This window comes from Sapajus apella, unplaced genomic scaffold, assembly GCF_009761245.1.
Source record: "Sapajus apella isolate SASKATOON/1434 unplaced genomic scaffold, GSC_monkey_1.0 scaffold63, whole genome shotgun sequence".
Lineage (NCBI taxonomy): Eukaryota > Metazoa > Chordata > Mammalia > Primates > Cebidae > Sapajus > Sapajus apella.
In genome coordinates, this window is record NW_022437003.1 from 10,694,772 (window position 1) to 10,707,361 (window position 12,590).

Below are 12,590 nucleotides of genomic sequence, written 5' to 3' on the forward strand. Positions count from 1 at the left end.
AGAAAACATTCAACTTCCGTCAGAACTTTTTGCGAGTTGGACTGGATTTCAGCCTTCCAGGAGGTCTTAGGAGAGATTCCTCCTGGTATCTTGTGGGAATTCTAGCCAAATCGGAAAGAGAGAGACGGAGAGAGAGAGGGAGGGAGAAAGAGAGAGAGAGAAAATATATATATATGTCATATGTTATGCCGGTGGTAGTTAGCAATGTGGTAATTGTTATAACTCCCTTTATATTTTGTGTGATTTCCCACATTTTTTCATTGAGCAGAAATTATTTTTGTAACCAGGAAAACTATGTTATTTAAAATGTATTTGTTCTTTAAAGTTCACTTATTAGTTGTAATTCATATATTTTTTCAGACTCACCTTGTCTTCCAACAAAGACATCCCTAGAGAAATGTTGCTTCTGATAATGGAGTGCTATGCTGAAGGATGCTGGTGGAAAAATTCAAAAGAAAACTATTCCCTATTTTTAAAAAGAATAACTAGGGCAGACGAAGAGAAATACGGGAGGAGGGAACCGCTGGACAGCATTGCTGGCGAGGTCGCAGGGGAAAGGCCACTGGAGCATAAAGGAGCCACGAAGAGACCATCAGACACAGGGACCTTAGACAGTAAACACTAGACACATTCCATATATTAGGTATCCTCAAAGGGGGTTTTATGCTTGGCCACATGCTATGTGAGGTCCAATTTTTCCTCATTTCTTTAGGAAAGCATCAGTAACTTTATGAATATGTATATAGCTTTCCAAACCATTCCCCACCCCCTCACCAAAGGAATTTAGCTGAACAGGAACCTGTGAAAACTGCCACCTAGAGAAGGACATCCCCATCAGAGTCTTGGGACAGGAAATAGGATGGTCTGGGCCAGAAGTGTGAGAAGGTCCGTTGGCTGAAGCCATAAAGCAACAGGCAGGGAGGGACAGGAGATGGGGCCTGATGGACATAGCAGGAGACAGGTCTTGGAGATCCCTTTGTCTTGTACCACTTGTGGACTTCATCTCATCGATTACTTCGAACTACCAAAGAGCCTTAAGCAGGAGTGTCTTCGATTTGTAACTTCAACTGAGCATGTGGCTGCGGCTGGAAGACAGATTCGAGTGGTCAGGATTGGAGACAGGGAGACAAATTAGGGTTTTATTTTGCAACACACCTCGCCCAGGTGAGGGATGAGGATGATGGAATCAGGATCGTGGTAGCGAGGAGGAAGAAACACACAGGTGTGAGGACTCTCCAAAGAATAGAATGGGCAAAATGCAGTGATTGATTCAACTGAAGTGAGGTGAGAGAAGGGTTTCTGTGATGTTCTTGGGCTTCTTGGAATGGATACTGTTGATCAAAAAAAAAAAAAAGAAGGCAAAGCATATGTGAAGACCCATCATGTGGGCCTCTAAATTGCTGCTTTCTATTTCTGTTGTTGTCTGCAAGGAAACTACAAGCTCAGTTTCGAACATGTTGCATTCACATTATTTATGGGACAACCAAGTAGAGATGATCAGCTGGTGGCTGGACACTTGAGTCTAATGTTTGGGTCTAAGGTTTGGGGAGCTTTCTGGGCTAGAGGCATAGAAATCATTAGGGTATGGCCCAATAAGCAAGACAGAGGGATGGGGTCACCCCAGAATATCAGCACAGTAAGAAAGGTCATGGGTCAAGCACGGAGCTTTGGAAAGTGATGCCTAGAGTTAGAGATGGCACTCTAGGGCTTATTACTCCAATGACTGAGTAGATACTGAGCTGATTATTTCAGGCAAGCACCTTTAGTTGCAGGAACTGGGTGGGACTCACTAAATTTTTCTCAAGAGAACAGAGGTTTTGTGGAAGGGTCTGGAGAAGACCCTGAGACCTCAGCAAATGAGGCAGGTCTGGGGGCGTCCATCTCTCTCCAACCCTGCTTATTTCTGTCTATCCTCTTCATTTTCACACCATTGGCTTTATTATCTCTTCTCTAGGGTTAACTACTCCAAAATTTGGAAGTTCTATAAACATCTTAAAACTGTAAGCAAATTGTTCATTTGCACATTTCTTTGCGAGGAGAGTCTGTGGCTTTCGTAAGATTCTCAGCGTAATCTAAGAGGCAAGAAGCTTAAAACCTCCTCTTTATCGCTCCCCCTCCAGAAAAAGAGGCAAAGCCTTGGCTTGCCTCGGCCCCATCTCAACCCCACAATATCCATTCACTTCCAGATCGATTGCAAATTACAAAATTCCTTTTACTTTCCTAGTTCAGATTTTAAAATGAGAGGATATGGCTGATCCAGTTTTTTTACATGAGGCCAGAGGTAATAGGATTATTGCTGTGGAGCCAGGGTTAGCTAGCAAGGGGGCATGATGACAGAATATAAAGCCAGGCTGCCTGAGTAGGAGGTTAGGTAAAGCAGTTTCCCTTGGAAGGGAGGTGGTGGAGACCGGATGGAAGGTAAAGGCTTGGCCTATGCAGCATGCCCATTACCATTAAAGAGGAGTAGATTGTGTATCCTGCATATTGGGTTAGATGATCAATAGCTGGCTGTTTGCAATTACCCAAAGAGATTGGATTGCAGGAATGATATTAAACTGGAAGATATCTAATGGAATGCTACAGATTTTGTAGATGATCTCAACCTTATCTTTTCAACATTTATGTCGATTAACGTTTATCAAACATGAATATCAAATTTGAGTCATCAGAAAGCTGGGGATGACGTAATATACTGGAAAACAGACCTGAATCTCAAAAAGATCTTGGCAAGCTGGAACAAGAGGCCAAAACAAACAAGATTAAATTCAGTGGGACTGAATGTAAAATATTGTGTTTAGAGTGATTAAACTCAAATACGCAACTACCACATCAGGAAGAAAGGAACAATTTTATGTTCATGTATAGCATTGAATAATCTCTAACCAATTGAAGCCCAAAGGACATAGCGATTACTGAAGAAGGAAAAAAGAAAAAAGAAAGAAGCGGGAGGAAGAAGAAGAAGGAAGGAGACGGAATAGGATGAAGAAGAAGGAGGAGGAGGAGGGGGAGGAGGAGGAGCAGGAGGAAGAAGAAAGAAGAGGAAGGGGAGGAGGAGAGGGGAAGGAGGAGGAGGGGGAGGGGGAGGAGGAATAATGCCTGTATAATTAATGTTTAAATACCCAGATCCAAGTGTGGTGCTCCATTCTTCATTGCTCAGAGGGCATCTGCATGCAGTGCCTCCTTGCTGGGGGCCTATTTGGAAAGATCCAGTCAACACAATGTACTCTGCTCCTTAAGACAGCCTACCTTGCTTCAACTTGGATTTCCTCCCGTTATTTTCTCTTAAATTACTTGCTCATGCTCTATTCATTCCAGTCCATGAGCACATGATGCCCTTCTCCTGTGCCTGCTAAAGTTCTAGCATCTCACCTCCAGGGACTGCAGTGAGCTCACACAACTCTGGACTCAAACTCTCGCCATCGTGACCTTGCAATTATGTCCCCTCCACGCCTTGAAACAAACTCCTAGAAGGGCCAGTGAGCAATCGTGAGGATGGGTTGTTTAGTCTACATGGTGGCAACAACAGAAGGAACTGAGGCACAGAGTCGGATCTCCAAGTAAGTGACCAGCACAGAATTCAGACTCCCAAAGCCATGTCCACCCCTCAGCCACTTTTTTTCAGTTCCCCTTTGAGCTGTGGCAACACAAAACCCAAGAAATCAATTTTTGAATAGTCTGTTTTGTCTCTTTGGAATTCCCCCTTCTCCTTTCTTCACCCTCAGGCTGTCAGTCCCCATCTGCTCTGCTACCAAGACCTCAGCATTTCCCCTCCTTCCCCGCTTCCCTCAAACAGAGTCAACGTTGTGACTGACATTTTTGTTTGCATGGACCCTCACTTGAGTCAATAACCTCCACTCAAAGAACACCTCGAGATGCAGATAAGTTTCGGTCACAGTTTGGAAAGAGCCCAATGGTGCGGCTTACCAAGCAAGCTTGCCACACACATCTGAGTGACCCACACATCATCAGTGACATCAACATGCTCCCAAACCTAGCTGTGGCGCTCCAAAGATTGGCACGTGTCTTTCCACATGGGATGAAATTGAAGTCGGAAATTAGGTTAACTGCATGCGTGAGAGCTATGCGACACATCAGATAAAATCCTCCAGGGTCCCAAGCTTGTGAAGAAGGGACTCAGACAGAAGAAGAAATCACAGCTGTGTCCATGTTCAATGTCCTGGTGTTGATTGTGTAGGGGCAGCAGGAGTTCAGAAGGGAGGCCAAGGTCATGGGCAACAGGGAGGTCGGGTGGAGCATAAACTGAATAGACCAAGTATACACTGAACAAAATGCTCATGCTGGCAGACGAGATGCCACCAGGGAGGACCAGCCCTTCCCCACAGAGCAAAATGACAGGGCAGGAGCACCTGGTCCCAAGTAGAGATTCAGCCAGGCCTGGGCTCTCTAGGGCCCGTGAGCCTGGAGGCTGGCCTCGTTGGGCAGAGCGTGCACACCCTGCCTGGTTCTGTTTCCTCTCCTCCAACCTACCAGGCAGGCCAAGTGTACATTTTCAGGCTAATGATCTATGAGGTTGCCAAACTAAACTTCATTTTCTGTTTGAAAGATTTTTCCAGTTTGGGGCCAAGCACAACGCTTGGCAATTTTGCCCGGAGTTCTCCTTACACATGCAGTAATAACAATTAACCGAAAGCAACCGTGTGCCTTAGGGTATCCAAGCCCCTAGAATGTGCAAACGAGTCCCAAGGCAGGCGGGGAGTCAGGCGGGGGCACATCTGCTCATTTTCCCTTCCAAAATCATCGCAGTGCTCAGATCCCATCCACGCCTGCCAGGAAAGCGCTGCTCGGTGGCTGGCTGCTGCCAGCAGTGGCCGCACGTGGCTCCCCAAGTAGCAATTCAGGGTGATGTCCCATTTGCCAAAGAACAGTTACATACATTGACTAGAAGTACGGTTCAGACTTCTGTGGTTTGTGTGTACTTAAATAAAAATTACAGCCCACTCTTGGAAAGCATAATGAAAACTTGGTCTAAGGGTTCTAAGCTATTTAATTGGCCTGAATAACATCTGTCCCTGAACCTTACACCATTGCCCACGGAGTCACGGAGCGGAGACAGGTCGTGCGGTTACTGCCTCCGCCAGAGGGTGACGTCACTCATGCCTCACTAAGTGGGTTCTTCTGTTTCTCCAGCACGAATATCCGGCTGCTTCCTTTCACAAAGCCTCTTATCAACACAGTGACTATTTGTCATTAGGCAACTAACCCAAATGTCTATTAACATGCAGAATCGTAAAAAAGATTCACACGTACAACCAACATTTGACTTTAATCTAAAAACAAATGCACATTAATTTGCCAGTTTTTCCGCATGCCAACAATCCCCGATCCCTCTCTGACCAAAGTCAACTAGAAAAGAAAGAGAAACTTAACATTTCGCCAAACCTAAGTTCCTTGACTAATCATGAAATAATCCTGGGCTTAAAAGTCACCTGAGAGATTAGCTCATTCAACTCCTTTACTAGAACTCAAAATAATGTAAAATTTTTATCATTTTACAGAAGAGGAAAATGAAGTCAGACCCAGGATGTGAGCAAACCTGAGAGAGCTGAGAGTGTTTGCACAAAGGGGTTACCGATGGTAAGTAAGCTCATCGGCTGTTAGAACCCCAGACAGATTCAGGAATTACGGGCCCTGCCAGAGTGTCATTGAAGGTGGGAGGCAGAGCACTGACTCAATCAGGAAGATTGATTAGATGTCACAAGAGAGGCAGTAAGACTTCCCAACTTGTCCAGCAGGGTAACTGGTCCCCATGCTCACTCCCACCAGGATATGCAAGGGTCTTATTGGGGGGATGACATGGACAATAGTGGCTCCAGGCTCAAAACTACCAGGCAGGTCAGAGGGCAGGGGCTGGAGCCCCGCCAACATCAGAACAAGGAGTAAAAAGCCCACATGCTGGACCCTAAGATCCCACCACCACACTGCCAGGGCAGAGCTCAGACAATCACCCCCAGGCAGGAAACTGGAGCGAGTCTGGAATTATGATGTGTGCAAAGCCACAGAGGCTGAGACCCAACTGCAAAAGACCAGGCAGGGAGAGCGTGAGCCCTGAGCAGGGGGGTGGACAGAGCCCCAGTGGGTGGGAGGCCAGAAGGCTCTAAAACAATTAGAGGGCTTGGCCAACCCAGTACTGGAACAGGATCGCCCTGGCAGCAGAGGGGCTCTAAATGATGAAGGAGATAACCTTGGGAATGATTGGTTGGGCCCAGATGAGGACAGCAGCTCCTGAAGAAAGGGAGAATAGGTTTAAGGTGGAGAAGATGCACAGCAAAGTTAAAACTAACAGCGTCAGACCATCTCTCACTGACCTCTCAGTTCAAAGGGTAGGACCCACACTCCCATTATTGCCTCTTTAACCTTGCCAGTTAATAGACCCAGAAAGACCTGGGTGACTCAATGTAAAGAAACACTGCAATTTGAGCCGTGTGGTTGCTGTGAGATTTTCAACCAGCTGCCCATTTCTCGCCAGGAAATGTAATCTCATTTTGGGTTAGAAGGAGCTGCCGGAAAATACTCCAGCGTGCAGTGAAGCTGTGGCGTAGAGGTCAGTTTTGCGATTATAACATCGCTAGCTTTTCCAGAGACACCAGCCGCCACCTGTCTGCATCCTCAAAGGGCAGCTACGAACATCACACTTGGACAGCCTGTTGCTGGGGACACACCGGGGATGAGGATTTGTATATGGGAGGGACATGGGGGTACGCTGGGCGCACAGCCAAGCGTGTACTATGAGCTGGACAAGGCGGGAGATGAGGTTGAGGCTCCTCTACAAACCTCGTCAGCAAGGACTGGGCATCAGAATTACACTTGTGCCCCTACCTCAACCCTCACCGTATCTTCTCACGGCCTGGGCAGCTCCTGGACCATCATAGTCTACAAAACTCTCCCCAAGAGAACTAAGGCTCCTTTACTACTTCTGCTTTGCTCCGATAATGACTTTAGCTGTGACAGAGCAAATGACAAACTATGAATGCCATTTGGGCTTCGACACTTACTACCTAGAGGAATACTTCAATAACTCCTTTCGACTAGTGGGAAATAAATGGAGCAAGTGTCTTTAGCCAGTCTCAACATCAGTCCTGCCCCTGGATTTACACAGGCAATGCTTCAAGAAGGCTGGGACCAGGAAGAGGCAATTCACCTGGGAGGCAAATCATGAGGGGTCCCTGAAAACTCAGTGATCAAGATATAAAATATTTCCAATATTTCTAAATAGTTAGAATATTTCCAATATTCCCAAAATTGAACATAGAAAAATCCATGATGAACAAAATATCAACATTTTATACACAAAGGTGCCCTGTCAAGCCATTCTGGAGTCAGAAGCGAAAGAAAAAAAAATCAGTAATGCTGGTTGTTTATTTATTTAGAATCTGCAGGTTTTGTTCATCATTGCATTCATTTGGATTTTTAAAAAATATACCATGAAAACATTTTAATCTTGAGTACTGACTCTTTGGACACCTTCTTAAATCTCGTGCCAGAGACAAACACCCCACTCTTGGTCCAGCTTCGTGGGAAGAAATTTAAACAGTTTTACATGTGTTCACTTACAGCTTTGGACATCACACCTCACCCCAACACACACAGGTGCGCGCGCGTGCGCGCGCACACACACACACACACACACACACGTACGCACATACACACAAAAGGGCACAGACAAATTAAAAACCAGCCTTTGGAAATTTAAGCAGACATCCTGTCCATTCACAAAGGCTCTGGAAACAACTTTTGTCATTTCTCTTTTCAAGAGTGCTGCTCTTTACCTTTAAATACACACCTGAGATCAGCACTTGTAACAGAGCTGTGCACTCGGGTTGTGCTCACACACAGAAAGGAGGAAAATCAATTGCAATCCCCGAAGGACAGAATTATTGGTGCAGAAGGTCACTAAATGCTAGCGCTTGCTCAGTGGGCTTGGAACGAGATCCTTGTCCTCCCTGCTTCGCTGCACTCGGAGCAGAGTTGGGGAGGGGGACCTGGAGGCTGGCTCTCACCAGGGAAGAGAGCGATGTCGCTTGTACAAGCCACAGGATAAACACTTAAAACAGCGAAGGGGACACGCAAACACATGCACGAGCAATGTGGAGCCTCAGACTGCCGTTCGCACCTAACCCTCTGGAGAAATTGGCCAAGATTGGCCCAACCAACTGAAAATATTATTGCTGTAATTCTTTCAAGGTCACTTGTCAGACTGGGTTATCTACTCCCCACGGGCTTGCTGCACAAATCGGCCTTCCCACAGAGACAGAACTCATGGCTGTGTCTCAGGGGAATCTCTTGGGCCTGGTTGCCATTTTGCTCAGGCTCTTCCCTGCCAAGAGCATCTGATCCAGGCCATCTGAGGTCTGCAATGGACACGGGCCGAGCCTGGATTCTGTGCCAGCAGTCACGCAGCCTGAGTCCTTCCAGATGTTGGCACACTGGTGCCATCTCTGCCACCTTAAAGATGACTGCAAATATTTGGTTTGAAAGCATACCAATGGTAACAGGATCAGAGGCTCAGAGGGGCAGTACTTGGGAGAAGGTGGCCAGGCTTCTTCTGCACACACGTTCCCAGGGCCATGTGCATTCTTCCCCCAGTACCAGGAGGGTTTTGTGGTAAGAGCCAGAGCATGGGCTGGACACGGTGGCTCACGCCTGTAATCCTAGCACTTTGGAGGCTAAGGTAGGTGGATGATGAGGTTAGGAGTTCGAGACCAGCTTGGCCAAGATGGTAAAACCCTGTCTGTACTAAAAATACAAAAATTAGCCGGGAGTGGTGGTGGGCGCCTATAACCCCAGCTACTCAGGAGGCTGAGGGAGAAGAATTGCTTGAACCTAGGAGATGGAGGTTGTAGTGAGCCGAGATCGCGCCGCTGCACTCTAGCCTGGGCAACAGAGCAAGGCTCCGTTTTAAAAAAAAAAAAAAGCCAGAGCATGGAAATCAAATAGAAGCTGCAGAACTGAGTCTGGATCCTGGCTCCACACATTAGCCATGGGCCTTGGGACATTACCTGACCTCTCTGAGGTTCAGTTACCTAATCCATAAAGTGGGAAAATCTAATAGATGCAAAGTGCCTTGTGCAAAGCCCACGCTGCCCACACTCCCCACATGTGTATCGTGCCGTTTCCCCAGCGAAGACCTGCCACATAGGCCCTCTTCTCTCCTTCTCTGAACCAATCCCTTTTCTGTGCCCAGAACTGCCAGGCTGCTCTTGCTTCCTATACATCACGCGATTGAGGCTTGACCTCAACCTGGACTTCTTTTTACTAAGCATCTGGCACTGGGGACAATGGGATTTTTATGACAGTAAAGGAGCCAGGTGAGAGCATCGCATTTCCAGCTCTCATGATTTAGGGAAGGAGGCAGAGAGGAGAAGAGGGAACTAAGGCACGTCTCTTCCTCTCTCCTCTCTTCTCTGCTCCTACCCCGTCCTGAGGACCAGGGCAACCATGAAAGCGGGCCTACTGGGCTGCATCCCAGCCGACCTGCTGCTATTCTCAACTAGCTCTCAGGAGGGCCATAAAGGACATGCAAAGACTGAATCTGAAGGAGGTGGCTGGACACTTGCTCACACATCCTTGTGGGAAAGGGAGGTTATAGGAGCCTGAGAGAATGAAAACCCCCAAGCGATGGTCTCATCAGGAATTCTAGTGCGCATGAGCAGAAAATAGGCTGACCTGGTTACTGGAACAAAAAGACTCATGTAGTGGGAAAGAAAATTTGAAATTACAGATGCCCCCTCCCCTGCTACACTACCACCCCAAATCTAAGCTATACAGCCACCAACCTCCACAGGCTTCCTAGGGAAGATTATCGAGAGACTGAACCTGATGGGTCAGGCCCGTCCTGGGCTGAAGAGTCACAAAAATGACAGAGAAAGGCTGCACAACCTGCAAAGTCCCATGTGGGCAGCGCATCTTCCTGCAGTGACAACCGCTGTGTCTGGACTCTGCTGTGGTTTTTGGCTAATGTTGGGGGCAAGATGTTTTCGAAGGGGGCACTGGGGTGGTGGAAAACGTCCCAATTCCAGGAACTGAAAGCAACAACAAGAAGCTAGCTTATTATGTAGGGAGGTTCTATTGACAAGAGAGGCCTTTCCGCCTCCCAGGGGTCCAGCGGCTGCAGCCTTGGGAGCAGCAATTCAGCCTCTTGCAGCCTGAGCAGGAGTGGGGGAAGCAGTTGCGGAGTCGGTCCACCAGGTGGCAGCACAGAGAGCAGCAGTGGCCGGTCCAGGAAGACCTCACCGACCGCGGCCAAGGGCCACGGGGAGCCACTGCGGCCCAGGGGAAGGGGGCCTGTGCCGCAGGGTACCAGCTCTGTTTGGTGAGTAAATGCGGCTTGAAGGGTAGTTTTATTTTTATCCGGGTTGTTACTCATGTCCTTGGTCATGAAGAGCCTGGAGAAATAAAGTTATACTCAAAACTTGTTAAGATTTGTCTCATTTTCTTTTTCTTTTTCTTTTTTTATTCAGTCTCCGTAGAGACTGTCAAAAATTGCCAATGCTGACTATATTTCAAGTCGTCATGGCAGGGTATTGGGAAAAGGTTTTCAATTAGCAATAATCGCGCCTCGGATAAACCTCATTGGCTACGATACTGCCGCTGCGCAAAGCTAGGATTTGTTTTAATAAATGAAAACATAATGAGTTAGTTGGCAAAGATCATTTCTGTCCGGGTAAATTCGGGTTGAAAAATATAACGGGGGTTCAGAGGTCACTTTTTTTTAGACAGTGTTCTCGCTCTGTCACTCACCTGGAGTGCAGTGGTATGATCATAGTTCACTATGATTGTTACTGTTGGGGCTCACTGTAGCCCCAACCTCCCAGGCTCAAGGGATCTTCCTGCCTCAGCCTCCCAAGTAGCTGGGACTACCGATGTGTGCCACCACACCTAGCTAATTTTTTTTATTATTATTTGTAGAGATGGCATCTCGCCATATTGCCCAGGCTGGTCTTGAACTCCTGGCCTCAAGTGATCCTCCCACCTCGGCCTCCCAAAGTGCTGGGATTACAGGACTGAGCCACTGTGCACAGCCCACAAATCACTTTGAAAGAAAGTAAGGTTGCTGGTTTCGCCTCCCTTGGGTTCAGCTGAGGCTTTGTTTGGCCCAGTCTGAGAGGAGCGACTTCTTCCTTTTTTTGTCCTGAGTGGCTCTGGCCTGTGAAGAGGATCCATCCACAGCTTGAGCTGCCTCCGCGTTGCTCCCCACCTCTGGTTCCCCCCGAGATGAACCCTGCCTCGGAGAGAAGAGGGAGAGAAGGAAGAAGCCCCACTGCCCACTGTTGGCCCACTGTGGAGAGGCTGCTACTGCAGCCGCGAGCTCTGGCGGGAGGGAGGCGGTGACCCTAGACAAGGAGAGTCTTCCCAGGGAGACGCTGGGAGGGGCTAACTAAAGCCACGCAGGGTAGGAAGCAGCTTCTCCCCAAGCCACAGTCAAACGGCAGCCTCAGTTGTGCAGCCTCCTTCAACGGCGCCATCTCCCCCAGCCTCACCTTCTGGCCCTACGCCAGCTTGCCGTGCCTGTATCATCAGCTGCCACTCTCCGAAAGAAGAAAACTACTTATTGAGCAGAAGCAAATGCTACTGATAATTTAACACATACTGTACCCCACACCGTCACACATATAGCAATGCATTTAGTTCTCACAACAAATCTATGAGAATATCATACCCATTTACCAGATGAGTAAATTGAGTCACCTCGTTTCTAATTCACATTGAGTGACTCCAAAGACTTTTTTTTTTTTTTTCACACCAGTGTGTCAGTCATCATTCTATCATTTTATGTGTTGTACCCTCTGGGGACTGTTTGCATTTTTTAAAAAGGATCCTGAAAGGGATAAGACTAAAGATGAATACCACATATACTCTCTTGCCATGAATGTCTGCAGCCTCACCCATGCCAGATGAATGGTATTTCCAGACTTTGGGTCTTAATGTCTATAGTATTTTTTTTTCCTTTTGCTACACTTGATCTAGCACCATTGGCTTCTGGGTGCATTCTTTGATTTTCTGATTTATTGTAGGGATTAAGAAATGGAATGTGTTAAATGCATTTGCACAAGTGCAATTCAACATGCTAAGACAGGATTGACCTGCCAAAACATCTAAGTGTCTGAGAACCATCACCACCTGCCATGCTAGAGGACTGCTGGCATGTCCCTGTCACCACCATTGCACTCTGACCTCATCTCCAGCTGCAGCACACCACAGTCACAGCCCAATCCTTCCAGGAAACCTTTCTTCAGTTATCACAATGGTAGGATGTGTTTTTAAATGAATAATCATTTGAACAGTCCTGCATTTGAATGATTTCCAATATTCAATCATCACATTAGTTTCTAGGGCTGTGACATTTGTTTCATGACAAAGTACCTGAAACTGGGTGACTTAGAACCACAGGAATGTATTCTCCTTTAGTGCTGGAGGCAAGAAGTTGGAAATCAAAGGGTCAGCAGCAAAGGCCATGCTCCCTCTGAATCTGTTCCAGGCCCCTCTCTTAGCTTCTAGTGGTTGCCAGCAGTCCTTGACATTTCTTGGCTTGTAGATGTATCATTCCAATCTCGGCCTCCGCCTCCACAAGG

General features: G+C 47.3%; 1 non-coding gene across 1 annotated transcript; it reads right to left on the reverse strand.

Moving 5' to 3' along the window:
• Nucleotides 1-10,478: 10,478 nt before the first annotated feature.
• LOC116529874 lies at nt 10,479-10,620 on the reverse strand. Its single transcript, XR_004259721.1, has one exon. It is a non-coding gene; the product is annotated as a U4 spliceosomal RNA (small nuclear RNA).
• Nucleotides 10,621-12,590: the final 1,970 nt, after the last annotated feature.